The 15,393-nt window shown below is 36.1% G+C and overlaps 1 protein-coding gene across 4 annotated transcripts in view; it reads right to left on the reverse strand.

Moving 5' to 3' along the window:
• HPSE2 (heparanase 2 (inactive)) overlaps window positions 1–15,393 on the reverse strand; it is a 635,705-nt gene that overhangs the window by 309,921 nt on the left and 310,391 nt on the right. The gene's annotated exons all lie outside the window — the stretch shown is intronic.

A 15,393-nucleotide genomic window follows, 5' to 3' on the forward strand; every position in this document is an offset into this window, starting at 1 on the left:
TGAGTTGCAATCACATGATTAAAGTTAGCCAATAAAAAATGAGAGTAAAAGTGATACTTTTACATTCTTTTTTTTATGATAGGCACACAGTGAGAGAGAGAGGCAGAGACACAGGCAGAGGGAGAAGCAGGCTCCATGCACCGGGAGCCCGATGTGGGATTCGATCCCGGGTCTCCAGGATCGCGCCCTGGGCCAAAGGCAGGGGCTAAACCGCTGCGCCACCCAGGGATCCCCTACTTTTACGTTCTTTAAGCGATACTTTTACAGTCTTTAAGCAAGAAATAAATTTTAATTGTATGAAAGTATTCCTGCAAATTTTAGATCTCACTGATTATTTTAGTATCACTAAGTGACAAAAAAAATGTTGCCAAATAAACAATGTTGCCAAATTATAAGACATCTCCCCTTATTTCACAGATGTTGATTGTGGAAAAAAGGACAGGACTTAACTTCTTCACTATCAGGACTCAGGTGGCAATTTCAAGAGGTTCTAAGAAGTTAAAGAGGGAGCAATAGAAGCTTCAAGAAGGACATAAATTGTGATTGATTGGAACTCACAAAATATATTTAAGTCCATTAATCCGTAGTGATATTTAAAAGCCAACTGATTATCTTTGAAGGATGATAGAGAACCAATTAATTATCGTGAAAAAATGGTAAATAAGGGAAAAGAATCATTTATCCCACCTTTCCTACATTAACTTTACCACTGAGTACCGGTAAATGTGGGAAACAAATTTTTATAAAAGCATTACAGCCAATAAATTAAAAATAAATTATAGAATATCACCATTTTCCAACTTCCAATTATTTAATTCATTTGGACACTGAGCATTAATAGCTGCTGTTACCACAAAGAAGAAGGGCAACCCAGTCATCGTGCCCTTCTTAATAAAAAAACTAAAAACCACCAATAGACTTGTTCAGAGGTTCTCAAAGTGTAGCCTAAAAACCCTGAAATCCTTTCAGGGGATTTGTGAGGTCCTTACATTTCCAACTACATATCTGTGTGAGGCCAGGTTTTCTTCATACACTTCAAATAAAACAACATAATGCAACAGATTGCATGCAAAAGCAGATATGATAATCCAGCTGTCTTCTATTAAGCCAGACATTAAAGGGATTTGCAAAAAATGTAAAACAATGTCATTCTTCTCACCAGACATTTTTTCATTCTGTAAAATACAGTTATTTATAATGTAAAAAATTTTATTTATGTTAACTTGTAATGGGTTTATTATTGTTATTTTTAAATGAATTATTACATAAACATTTTAAATTTCTCAGTTTTAATTTTGAATATGGAAAATATTGATAAATATGACTCACATAAACAAAAGCCTTTGGAGAGGTCTTCAAAAAATTTTAATAAAAGAATCCTGAAATTAAAATGTTTGAGAACTGTTGGTTTTGCCAAAGATATTGAACCTGAGTCTGATCAAGACTTTGGATCCAGCTGTCAATTTTCAGGAAATACAGAGGACAGAGAAACATGTTGAACTGCAACATAAGTATGCAATCAACACAATTCAGACTGTGGGAAACTCCACAGGTCACATGCCCTGGATTCTTCCACAGACAAAGTATAAGAAACAGAAAAGGATAAAGGGAGAACATATTAAAAGAGACTTCAAAACATGAATTTTTTTAATGGGCAAGACTGTAGTGTTTAGGGATATAGACTTGAATGATAAAAGTATAAAGAAATATAAGGAAATGATTGCTAAAGTTAATTATTTGGGAAGGAGAGGCTCAACTAGGGTAGGGTACATTGAGGATTCAAGGTGGCTAAAAAGGTTTTACTTCTTGACCTTGGTAGTTGTTATAAAGGTGTCTACCTTATAATAATTCATCAAGCCCTGAAGAATTCATCTTAGAATCAAATCAATAAAATAGGGCAAGTTCCTGTGCCACTCAACACTTTCCACGACAAGAATGAGTGCAGAATCTGTCTGCTTACCCATTATGTTACACTGATGGATGTGTTACAACTTAAAAAGACCACCCTTGAATGCCATATTTAAAAGAAGGTGGGATACTAGCTATATGCCTCTCAAATTCTTATGTTTGTAACATGGGTTCTCAACATCTTTTCTTTGGAATCTAAAACCACCTTTGAAAATTAAGTAATGTTTCACGTATTTAATCAGTAAAATCATTTTAATTTAATGCTGAGTTATAAAGGAAGCTTCTGCTTCCTTCAGACCCTTCAAGTATTCCAGGCAAATTTCTAGCACAGAACCTGGAATTCTTTGCTATCTTCATTCACTCATAATCCACCTGCCTCTTTGCAGTAAACTAGCACAAAGTAGATTCTCAGGAAACCAGTTCCATAATGATCTGACAAACTTTAAGATGGTTTCTGATAAAAAGTCACAAATTCCTGAGTCAGATGCATAAAAATCCATGCCACTTATTCTGTTCCTCCAATACTTATTAGAGCCTATCTATTCTTACTTCATGTACTTCTCTTAAATACTTGCTTGTCTGATTTATAAGCTTAAAATGTGTTAGACCTGGCAAATTAGAAAGGGAGAAGGATGACTACAGATAGCCAATTCAGCAAATGTGTACTGTGTATTATGTGCAATACACTGTTAAATATTGGAAGATAAAAATACATGAGGGAGGAGATAGAGAAACAACTTAAAATGATAACTTTTGAATAATAGATAATAATAAAAACATACCTAATATTTACAAAAAGAGGAACAGGAGGAAGAGAGGGGGTGATGGAGGGAGGGAAGGAAGGAAGGAAGGAAGGAAGGAAGGAAGGAAGGAAGGAAAGGAAGGAGGGACAAAGAAGCAGAAAACAGACACTCTACCAGAATTTTTTTTTCAATAAAGTATATGTATCAGTCAGAGTTCAAACAGAAGAAACAGAACCAATAGAAGATAAAGAGGCTTATTACAAGCTTTATTCAATTATGTGGTCTGGCCAGCAAGTCTGAAATGCATAGGACAGGCCATCAGGTATTGTCTATAGGCAGAACTTCTTCCCTCAGAAGTCCCAAACTTGCTTTCTAAGACCTTTCAACTGATTGTATCAAGCCCACCCAGATTATCTAGGATTATTTCCCTTAAATAAAGTCAACTGACCACAAACTTAAATCACATCTATAAAGTACCTTAAAGCAGCACCTATATCAGCATTTGATTGAACAGCTAAGGACTTTAGTCTTCCAAATACATCAAAATATCACAGTATAAGATAGCATTATTATTAATACTCATAGATTGACTCAAAACATTAAGAAATGTAAGCATTATTGTCATTCAGTGGTGACAAGAACTTTTGTGTTGGAGAGGTTTAGAGGCAGTAAGCTGGGAGCTTCAACAGGATTTGCACTCTACAGAGAGAAATGACAACTGTCTATTCATTTCAATGAATGGGATAGGTACCAGAAAATGATGGGAGGTCCTAAGGCTGCTATTCATATTCAGTGTTATCTAGTTGACAATACTACTATTTCCTTGGCACTACTACCACTTCCTATTTTCTATGCATAGGAATAATAAATTCAGAACAAATATAAAAATCAGGATGGTAATTACCTCATGAGAGAGAATAAATCAGATCTGGGAGGGGTATAAAGAAAGCTTACAGTATAGGTAAAGTTTTGTTTAAAAAATACCTAAAGCAAATTTGAAAAAATACTAATATTTGACAAATCTGGGTAGTAGGCACATGTATATTAATTATTCTCAGTATTATTCTCTATATTATTCTGTATGTTTGAACCATTTCAGAATATTTTAAAAGCCATCCGGAAAATATATTGCATATTTCAGACAAGTTCCTCTTAAAACATAGTTGAAATTGTCCCTGAAACTGCACGTTGGAAGTATTTTTTCTTTTTAGTCTCCCACAGTAGTTTGTACATCTCACCTATGGTTCAAATCCTGCTGTAATTGACTTTCAAGTCACACCTGGATTTAAATTCCAGCTCTATAATTTACTAGTTCAATGACCATAGACAAATAACTTTATTCCTTTGAGCCTCAGTTTCCCAATCTGTAGAGACAAGAGTGTGTATCTAACCTTTTCATTGTAAAGAGTAACTACATTAAAATATAACAGTAATGTACATACAGCCTGATACAGAAGAGCTGAATGCACTGTATTGTTTCTGTCTACCTTGTGGTATAATTATATTTTAAAATTTTTATCCTCTCCTTTAGAGAAGGATTCAGGCCTTATTCATTTTTGTACTCTTCACAGCACTGAGCACAGTTCTAGGTGTTCAAATGATTATAAAAGAATATGGGAAGATGCCCATTCCCCTATTTTATACAGCCTACTGGCTTCCTAAGCCCTCGGCTAACCCCAATGAGCAGAGCTCTCTTGACAACACACATAGGGGCACATCTGTGGATCCCATATATAGTCTTCACCTGGCTAGGGGAGTTTAGAAATTTATGATCTACTTTATATTTAAAATTCATAAACCATCTAGACAGTTAATATAAAATTGCAATAGATAGATCAGTTCTAGAAATAGGCCCTTGAAAAATATGTGATTCATATTTTACTACAGTATGTCTTTACTAATGTAGGTAATGAGCCATATAAAGAACATTCACTTCATTCATCTAGACATAATTAAAATACAGAAACTTTATAAATTAAAGGCCAAAATCAGAGCCATGCAACATTAAGACTGAAACTTTGAATGCAGAACTTAAGAGAGGTAATTTTCTCATGTTATTGATGTCTACTTACTCAACTCACATAGCTCTGCTACTGCATTTGATATCAGTTTTGAAACTTTAAATTCTTATCAGATTCAAACCAATCCTAAAACCTCACCAGTAGTCTGTTATTGAAAGATAAAATTGAGATTAGAAAAATAATAAATTGGGATGCCTGGGTGTCTCAGTGGTTGAACGTCTGCCTTCAGCCCAGGGTTTGATCCTGGAGTCCCAGGATCGAGTCCCATATTGGGCCCCCTGCATGGAGCCTGCTTCTCCCTCTTCCTGTGTCTCTGCCTCTGTCTCTGTCTCTCATGAATAAATAAATAAAATCTTTTTAAAAAATAAAAATAAATTAAAAAAGGTAAATGATACTTTTGTAATCAAATTCAAATTCATCATTCACCCATTAAGTATAATAGAACTTACATATACAAAATTATACAATATATGTTACATATATGCAATGTTTAAGACAGCATCCTAAGTTCCGGAAGGCAGATTTAAAGATGAAGTGATCTGGTACCTAATCCTACAGATCCTTATAATTAAGTAGGAGAGCTAGGACATACACATAAATAAGCGATCACCCTGAAATATATTTTACAAAGCATTTAAATATATATATATATATATATATATATTTAAAGATATGCTTTTTATTCAATTTTTTAAGTTAATATACAGTGCAATATTGGTTGCTGGAGTAGAATTTAGTGATTCATCACTTACATACAGCACTCAGTGCTGATCACAAATGCCCTCTTTAATACCCATCACCCATCTAGCCCATCCCCCACCCACCTTCCACAATCAACCCTCAGTTTGTTCTCTAACCTTAAGAGTCATTTATGGCTTGTTTCCCTCTCTCTTTTTTTCTTTCCCTCTTCCCATATGATCATCTGTTTTCTTTCTTCAATTTCACATATGAGTGAGATCATAGGTATTTGTCTTTCTCTGACTTATTTCACTTAGAAAACACTTTAGCTCTCTCCACACATATCATTGCAAATGGCAAGATTTCATTCTTTTTGATGGATGAGTAATATCCCATTATATATATCATATGAGCCATATATATGTATGTATATATATATATATATATATATATATATATATATATATATATCACATCACATCTTTTTTATCCATTCATCAGTCAATGGACACTTGGGCTCTCCCCATAGTTTGGTTATTTGTTGATAATGCTTCTATAAACATCAGGGTGCAAGTACCCCTTCAAATCTGTATTTTTGTATCCTTTGGGTAAATACCTAGTAGTGCAATTGCTGGATCATAGGGTAGTTCTATTTTTAACTTTTAGGAACCTTCAAATTGTTCTCCAGAGTGGTCTGCATTCCCACCAAGAGTGCAAGAGGGTTCTTCTTTCTCAGCATCTTTGTCAACACCTGTTGTTTCTTGTGTTGTTAATTTTATCATTCTGACAGGTGTGAGGTGGTATATCCTTGTGATTTTGACTTGTATTTCCCTGATGATGAGTAATGTCGAGTATCTTTTCATGTGTCTATTAGCCATATGGATGTCTTCTTTGGAAAAATGTCTATTCATGTCTTATGTTCATTTCTTAACCAAATTATTTGTTTTTTTGGGTGTTGAGTTTGGTAAGTTCTTTATAGATTTTGGATACTAACCCTTTATCAGATATGTTGTTATAAATTTCTTCTCCCATTCCATAGGCTGCCTTTTAGTTTTGTTGATTGTTCCCCTCGCTGTGCAGAAGCTTTTTATGTTGAAGCCCCAATAGTTCATTTTTGCTTTTGTTTCCCTTGCCTCTAGTGATGTCTAATAAGAAGTTGCTATAGCTGAGGTCAAAGTGGTTTCTGCCTGTGTTCTTCTTTAAGATTTTGATGGATTCTTGCCTCACATTTAGGTCTTTCATCCTTTTTAAATTTATTTTTGTGTATGGTGTAGGACAGTGCCAGTTTCATTCTTCTGTATTTTACTGTCCAGTTTTTCTAACACTTTGCTGAAGAGACTTTTTTCCATTAGATATACATTCTTATTTAGTGTTTAGGACAGTCTTCAGTTCAATTTCATTTGTTTGCAAATAAAGACATCAGGGCTTGAAAAATTCAGTGATTTTTTTCAAGATCCTATAGCTGTTGAACTTAAAGTCAAGCTGTCTTATTTCATGTCTATTTTTCATTCCAGTAAACAAATAATCCTTTAAGTAAGAAAACCTCCTGTCAGGATAGAGTAGGGAGTCATTTATAAGGAAAAGTGAATTAATAGTTCAGCTGGGCTGAATTATATAAAAGGTAAAGGAGAAGGGAAGAAAATATGATTGAAAGCAGGCAGGGGCAGATGAAAGGTCTAGATGACAAGGTATTGAGCTTGGATTGTATCCTGAGATGTTAAAAAGCTCTGAGTAGAGATATGCCATGAAATGTGAAAGTATGAAGGGAGAATAAATACAACAGCATAGTGAAAATGGATCGGAGGGGAGACAGGATAGAAGCAGGGACAGAAGTTGAGAGCTATTTCAATCTTGTAGAAGAGAGATAATTAGGGGTTGGGCTAGGGTGATGACAGTGGCAACAGAGAAGAGGGGGACCCTACAGGCCCTGAAAACTGACTAAATTTGGGAGAAGAAAAAAGAAAAAGTAACCTTCACAGATAACTCCAAATTTTCAAGCCTGAGTGGCTTGGAGGAAGATGGTGTCATCGACTAAAACATGAAATGCAGAAGAAAAAATTGTTTGGAAGAAGATGATAATTCAATGTTTACTGAGACCATACATGAGAATGGTTAAAGAAATTAGCATGGTTAACCCAGAACTAAGAAAATGAAAGGAAGTCATGACAGCCATGTTTACTTAAAGATCTTTCATGTTCAGGGGAAAAATTTTTATAACCTACAGTACACAGCACTGGATTAATCATAATTATTAATTCATCACACACTTTAATTATTGTTTAGTTAACTAGTTAACACTTCGAGCTGGACACCCAACACTAGAAATGTAATACTGGTAATAACATACATTTGCCTGTATGCTCCTTCTCAATTCTTCCCTGCACCTCTCTGAGAGTAGCTATTCTAAGGTTTTTTGATATGATTTTGTTAATGATTCCCTTAGCTTTCTAAAGAATATAGGTTGATTAGACATATTTGTAAGAAGTATATTTCTTATTTTTAGTTATATTTGGTTTCATAAAAAAGATATCATGACTTTTTATACTCATGCTTAGGTAATCTTCTGAAACTTACTTTTTTCACTCAATAGTATTGCTAAGATTCATTCTTACTTCTGTGTAGCTATAATGCATCTGTGAAATCACATTCAGTCTTGCCCCCAGAATTGTATCTGTGAGTAAAAAATGGGCTACAATTACTCCTTCTGAGCATATTATTCATAAGGACTCTTTTTTCAGTAATTCTCATGTAATAGGCAAACTTGAGAGTTATTAAAGTGATGGGAAAAAAGTACATTGTCTTCCCCAGTAGAATGAAGATTCATGATTTTTGGCAGGGGTTAGTCTTTCTTATTTACTGCAGAATCTCCTTGCCTGGCTTATAATAGACACTCAAGAAATATTTATTCATATACATTGAAGCAATGGGAACTAGTATATAGAAACATCAGTGAAACAGGACAGAGTAGGTCACAGAAGATACTCTCTTTTTATGTGCTTACCTAACAGCTACAACCCAGTGCACACTCCAGAGACCATAGCTATGGTTGCTACCTCCACAAGTTTACTCTTATACGGGACAATATACACTTGGATGAGCTGGTTCTGGTTGAGTCTGCCAAACTATTTACTTCATTGTTTTATAGATACGTCAATGACATGAAGTCGGAGTCATTAAGAATTAATATCCTTTCTCATATAAAACTTTATATTGAGATATAAAGGAAATGGTTGATACTAGAAAGAACAATATGATACAGAATACAATACATTCTTAGTTATAATGGAACTGAAGTGAAACAATGATATAACTAATTCAAAAGTTATATGTATTTGGCTTTAGGATTTGGGCACTTATGTTGGAATATGGAGAGGTTTTTAAACTACATAAAATTTCAGTAATTAAATTAAACCATAACGTAAAGACTAATAAAAAATGAAAAGTTCTTCAAATCCCTAACCTACTTCCTGCTAACAGCTATTCCTGCCCCCACTCTGTAAACTAAACATAACATCTCTTGTAAAAAACTAGAATTCTACAAGAAATCTACAAATAACCAACTTCTTTTCTCTCTAAACGTCTCTGTCTATGCACTACACCTCCCCTATGGTGGGAAAAGGATATTCAAATACCTTGGTTCTAAAGCCTCCACACGATGACTTTACTGCCTGTTGCAGAAAAGTAAATAAAATCCTGAGTCATCTGACTCAATTTTAGATACATATATTTCCTCTATTTTTAGAAAATATTATTACCTCAATTCTAATTCTGGCTAAAGATGAATTTTATTTCATTTCTAGGATGGTAGTTTCATTGGAAGAAAGAAATTCCTTGGTGCTTGTAAGGAATTACCAATAGTAAGGCTCATTTAAATAAGGTATTAATTGACCTAGTTCTATTTCTAAGTTATGTGACCTTAAACAAGTCACTTTACCTCTCTGGGCCTAAGGTTCTTCATCTGTAAACCAGAAGCAGACCATATGATTTATGAGATGTCTTCCAACTTTGATATTATCTGGTTTCATAAGTACAAAAAAAAGGGGGGGGGAGAGGCTGGGGGGGGGGGGGCAGATGAGCTTCCGCAGAAGGCATCTGTAAAATTAAAGCCTCCATGAAAAACAACTGAGGGTTATGGAGTGGTCAGTCTCTAGATTGCAAGAATCTTCATTTAGAACTGTTTATGTTTTGGGGTTTGGGGCTATGTTTGAGTTTACGATATTAAGCTGTTCATTTTCTTATGTGGTTATAATAATTATTTAAATGATAGGGTACATTCAACAATAATTTCCTTAGAAATAGACAGGAGATTGAAGAATTTAGACCTTTATCAAGTTTTGACCTGTACACAGAAAGTTTTAGAGACAAAAAATAGAGGAATATTAATGGAATGAAAAAGCACCATGGAATACCAGTAATCACAGATTCAACATACTTGAACTCAGTTTGTACCAGGGTATCAATTAGCCATGACCTTCTTGGGAAGGTCACTTAGCCTCTGAGAACTTCAGCATTTACTTTCTTTCTTTCTTTCTTTTTTTCTTTTTTTAGATTTTATTTATTTATTTGAGAAAAAGAGAGTGATCAGGGAAGGGCAGAGGAAGGGAGAGAGAATCTCAAGCCAACTTCACACTGAGTACAGAGCTGGACATGGGGCTCTATCTCACAACCCTGAGTTGATGACCTGAGCCAAAATCCATAGTCAAATGCTTAACCAACCAAGCCATGAAGCCACCTCAGCAGTTACTTTCAATAATAGTTACCACATATTAAATATATACTATGTACTAGGCATTAGATAGATTTACATTACATATATATTTCTAATATTTAATCTTTACCACAAATCCTGAAAAGTAGGTACTGCTATTCCCATGGTACAGGTGAGAAATCTGAAACTTAGAGAAGTGACATTACTTGAGAACCTCAAGATTCTTATTCTAGACTTGTGATTGAAAACTCCAACTTCTTTCCTGGGCATTTCTCCTTCAGCAAATTATATCAAATTAAGAAAATTTATTTCTATTATATGCAAGGTAAGGCAAATGTTAAATGCCGTTAAGATTCTAACTTCTTGGCAGAAGACATTGCCAAGTGTGACACAAATGAAATGGAGGTAATTCCTAAAGTTGCACCTAGGAGGGAGAGGTGGTAATGGATGGCTAGGAAACAGGGAGCGGCCTTGTAACCAGATGGGGCTAAGGAAGATGTGGAGAAAAGGAAATAGAAAGCAATCTGTCAAACTAAGTTAAGAGCATGAGGTCAAGGCAGGAGAGCTCATTACTTTACTCCTGTCAGCCCACTCAAGTAAATGCTGCAGTGCTGGAGATTGGGTGAACAGCCTTAAAATGACTTTCAACGTCAGTTTCTCATCTCCTTTTACTGTTTCTAATAGGTGAGTGGTGGCAATGATGGCATCTCTGATGTTATCTATCTCCTGTAAACCTCTTTCCTCAGAGCACCACCACATTTATTTAGCAAATCACAAAGTTTTGGGTTAAAAGACCAACATGTGAGTATAAAGAAATGGACAAATTTTCTCAAGAAGATCATAATCTCTAAAGGCCACTCTCAAGGAGACATTCTAAAATTGTTATGAGCAATGGCAGCATTTTATGTTTTCCACAGTGACCACTTTGAGGAACAATTCTCACTTGGATGCATAAATCCTGTCTTGGTCCAGTTGTCTTGTTTTGTTTCTGAGTAGCCTCATTATATTCCAGTCACACCTGGTATGTGTCTCTGATGTGGCTGTGAGCAGGCTGAATGAGGGACTTCCCGTCTACTCTCCAGTGGTCAGGACCAATGCACAGGTGTGTCATGGACTAACATACGGTTGGGAACTGGGTCATTTGCAGGCTGAAGGCAGCTGGAGTCTTTAGAGCACAAGCTCCTACTGATTGTCTTGGGACTGCTCAGTAAAGCAATCAGAGCTTGTAATTACCAGTAGTTGTATTTCCCAACTAAGAGGAATTCTTTTCCATTCTGTGTATTTCCCGCTTAACAGATGCAGAAAAAGGGGCCTTGGGCCTGGCATGTGGTGTGGGATTTCTGTTTCCTTTCAAGCAAGATAACTTTACAGATTCTCTTTAGGCTAGAAATTATTCACTATCAGATGTGCTTTTGTCATAGCTGATTCTGCAGAGAAATATATTATTATAAACTTACTGATAGAAAATGTTTATTTTGTCTATATAAAGCTTAAGAAGAAAAATAGCCGGGTAAAAAGCTGATACTGGCTTTTGAGAATTTAAAAAAAGAATGAATCAAAATTGAAGTTTTAATATCTATGTAATATCTTACCTGCCTAGCTTCTGGGATCACTACAGGTATATTTATCTGAAAAATACTTTGATAAGCAAAATGTTCTGTTTAGGTCTAACATATAATTTCTTGACAAGGAAGAAAATTAAACCTAATGACTTTATTGACCATGTTCTTTTTTTAAATAAATTAATTTTTATTGGTGTTCAATTTACCAACATACAGAAAAACACCCAGTGCTCATCCCGTCAAGTGTCCCCCTCAGTGCCTGTCACCCATTCCCCCCCAACCCCCACCCTCCTCCCCTTCCACCACCCCTAGTTCATTTCCCAGAGTTTGACCATGTTCATATATGAATTATTTTAAGTTCTCTTTTGATAGTTATATTAAGAAATATTGAAGGGTACCTGGGTGGCTTGGTGTTTGGTTGGGCTTCCAATTCTTGATTTTGGGTCAGGCCATGACCTCTGTGCTGTGGGATCAAGCCCAGTGTCAGGCTACACGCTCAGTGGGAAGTCTGCTTCTCTTCTTCCTCTCCCTTTGCCCCTCTTTCCTCTCATGCTTTTGCTATCTCAAAATAAATGGATGAATAAATCTTTAATTTTTTTAAGATTATTTATTTATTCATTCATAGAGATGCAGAGAGAGAGAGAGAGAGAGAGGCAGAGACACAGGCAGAGGGAGAAGCAGGCTCCATGCAGGGAGCCCTATGTGGGACTCGATCTCAGATCTCCAGGATGACGCCCTGGGCTGCAGGCGGCGCTAAACTGCTGCGCCACCAGGGCTGCCCTGGATGAATAAATCTTTAAAAAAATATATTGAATTAAAAGTTCCACCTCTTTCAAGTAGAACATTCCTTAGTGTTAGAGCTTAAAACGCATGGCTGCTATTTTATTTTCAGATTTCATGTTTTGGATTTTTGAAACAGAAAACATAAAGCAGTTGATATAGCACTTGTTATATTACCCAGAAATGATGGCTTAAAATTAACAAGAAATAATTTTTAAAAATTTAAGAGTTCCAGGAGCAGAGACTGGATAGTAAAGGTACAAGGGTATTACTGTCCAATTACTAGCTCCTACAGGCCAGAAATTGTGTTATATTTACGTTTGAACATGCCAATTCTATTTTTTTAAATTAATTTTTATTGGTGTTCAATTTACCAACATACAGAAAAACACCCAGTGCTCATCCCTCAAGTGTCCACCTCAGTGCCCGTCACCCATTCCCCTCCAACACCCCGCCCTCCTCCCCTTCCACCACCCCTAGTTCGTTTCCCCGAGTTAGGAGTCTTTATGTTCTGTCTCCCTTCCTGATATTTCCCAACATTTCTTTTCCCTTCCTTTATATTCCCTTTCACTATTATTTATATTCCCCAAATGAATGAGAACATACACTGTTTGTCCTTCTCCGATTGACTTATTTCACTCAGCATAATACCCTCCAGTTCCATCCACGTTGAAGCAAATGGTGGGTATTTGTCGTTTCTAATTGCTGAGTAATATTCCATTGTATACATAAACCACATCTTCTTTATCCATTCATCTTTCGATGGACACCGAGGCTCCTTCCACAGTTTGGCTATTGTGGCCATCGCTGATAGAAACATTGGGGTGCAGGTGTCCCGACGTTTCATTGCATTTGAATCTTTGGGGTAAATCCCCAACAGTGCAATTGCTGGGTCATAGGGCAGGTCTATTTTTAACTCTTTGAGGAACCTCCACACAGCTTTCCAGAGTGGCTGCACCAGTTCACATTCCCACCAACAGTGTAAGAGGGTTCCCTTTTCTCCGCATCCTCTCCAACATTTGTTGTTTCCTGCCTTGTTAATTTTCCCCATTCTCACTGGTGTGAGGTGGTATCTCATTGTGGTTTTGATTTGTATTTCCCTGATGGCAAGTGATGCAGAGCATTTTCTCATGTGCATGTTGGCCATGTCCATGTCTTCCTCTGTGAGATTTCTCTTCATGTCTTTTGCCCATTTCATGATCGGATTGTTTGTTTCTTTGGTGTTGAGTTTAATAAGTTCTTTATAGATTTTGGAAACTAGCCCTTTATCTGATATGTCATTGGCAAATATCTTCTCCCATTCTGTAGGTTGTCTTTTAGTTTTGTTGACTGTATCCTTTGCTGTGCAAAAGCTTCTTATCTTGATGAAGTCCCAATAGTTCATTTTTGCTTTTGTTTCTTTTGCCTTTGTGGCATAGAATTCCTACATCTCTTATATGGCAAATACATGTAGCAGAGGTGTGAAATACCTGCAAAGTTTTGTTTCTTAGTCTTTTTTAAAAAGAAAAATTTATTCATGAGAGACACAGAGAGAGGCAGAGACATAGGCAGAGGGAAAAGCAGGCTCCCTGTGGGGGTTTCTGCTGGAGGACTTGATCCCAGGACCCGGGATCACACCTTGAGCCGAAGTTCAGACACTCAACTGCTGAGCCACTCAGGCCATCCCTGTTTCTTAACCTTTTTACATACATGTCCTACTAACCAAGAAGAACTTTTTGAGTTTTAGTTTCTGTTGTTTTATTTATGAGAATATGTTTTTTGCTTTTCAAATATAACATTACAATATTGAATATAACTTTTCAGACTGGTCATATGACAAAAACATTTATTTTAAAAAAGCATTTAAGTGTCCTAGAGGCTCCCCTAAGTCACCAAGAATAAGTACTATGGACCAATGTTTTCATTTAGGAGACAAAAGTATTAGGGCCCAGGGTAGTTATGTGATTTGAACAAGAGGTCAAACAACTAGTTTGTATCAGATCTTGGACTAGGATCCAAGGCTACTGGATCTTTTAGTTTTGTTATGCTACTTCTTACACTTGATATATATATATTTTTTATCATGACCTGAGCTTTGAAGTTCAGATGAAAAGAAACCTGAAAATCCAACACAAGGCTGTATGTGAATATGCTGAGCATGGAGACTCCCCTTGCTATATATCTCTCACACACATTGTGTTGTCTTGTTGTCTAGGAAACCCAGGAATGGGGTAGCATCTGTTAGAGACATACCTGGAATAACCAATCTACAATTCAAACATCTTCATCATTAAGGAGAAAACTTCCAGTAAAACCCAAAAAATCAAAAGTTACTGAAACTCAAGTCAAAAAACAGATTTTCTTTTTAAGATTTTATTTATTTATTCATGAGAGACACACACACAGAGAGGCACAGGCATAAACAGATTGAGAAGCAGGGTCCCTGCAGGGAGCCCGATGTGGAACTCAATCCCAGGACCCTGGGATCATGACCTGAGCCAAAGGCATACTTTCAACCACTGAGCCACCCACGTGCCCAACAAACAAATTTTAAAAAAACAAATAAACAAATGCTTTTTAAAAATGAGGTTCCCTAGTTCCCTAAGGTAGCTGCCAAACAGCTGTAATGACACATTGTTTTCAATGACAGGGTTCACGTTGATTAGTGCAAGAGATGAATTCCATAATGTCATGTGTAAGCCAGAGAATTTGTATCTAGAGATGCAAAACGACCTAGAGAAATTTCAAGCAAGTAATAAAATACAGAGGAAGAATACTGATGGCTGAAGTTAGCCCAAACATATTCTTAACAATCTGGCACAGTTGCCTCTTTAATTTATCATCCACCTTCAGATTCAATAACAACATTTGATAAGAAATACAAACTCCAGATTATTAAGAGATTTCCCAGAGTGATGTGGATGTGGAATTAAGAGTAGAATCTATATCCCCTTGCCTTTCAGTCAGGCATGGGTCATACTGCCTCCCAAAATGCATTGGGTAGCTCCTTTATT

This window comes from Vulpes vulpes, chromosome 15, assembly GCF_048418805.1.
Source record: "Vulpes vulpes isolate BD-2025 chromosome 15, VulVul3, whole genome shotgun sequence".
NCBI classification, from domain to species: domain Eukaryota; kingdom Metazoa; phylum Chordata; class Mammalia; order Carnivora; family Canidae; genus Vulpes; species Vulpes vulpes.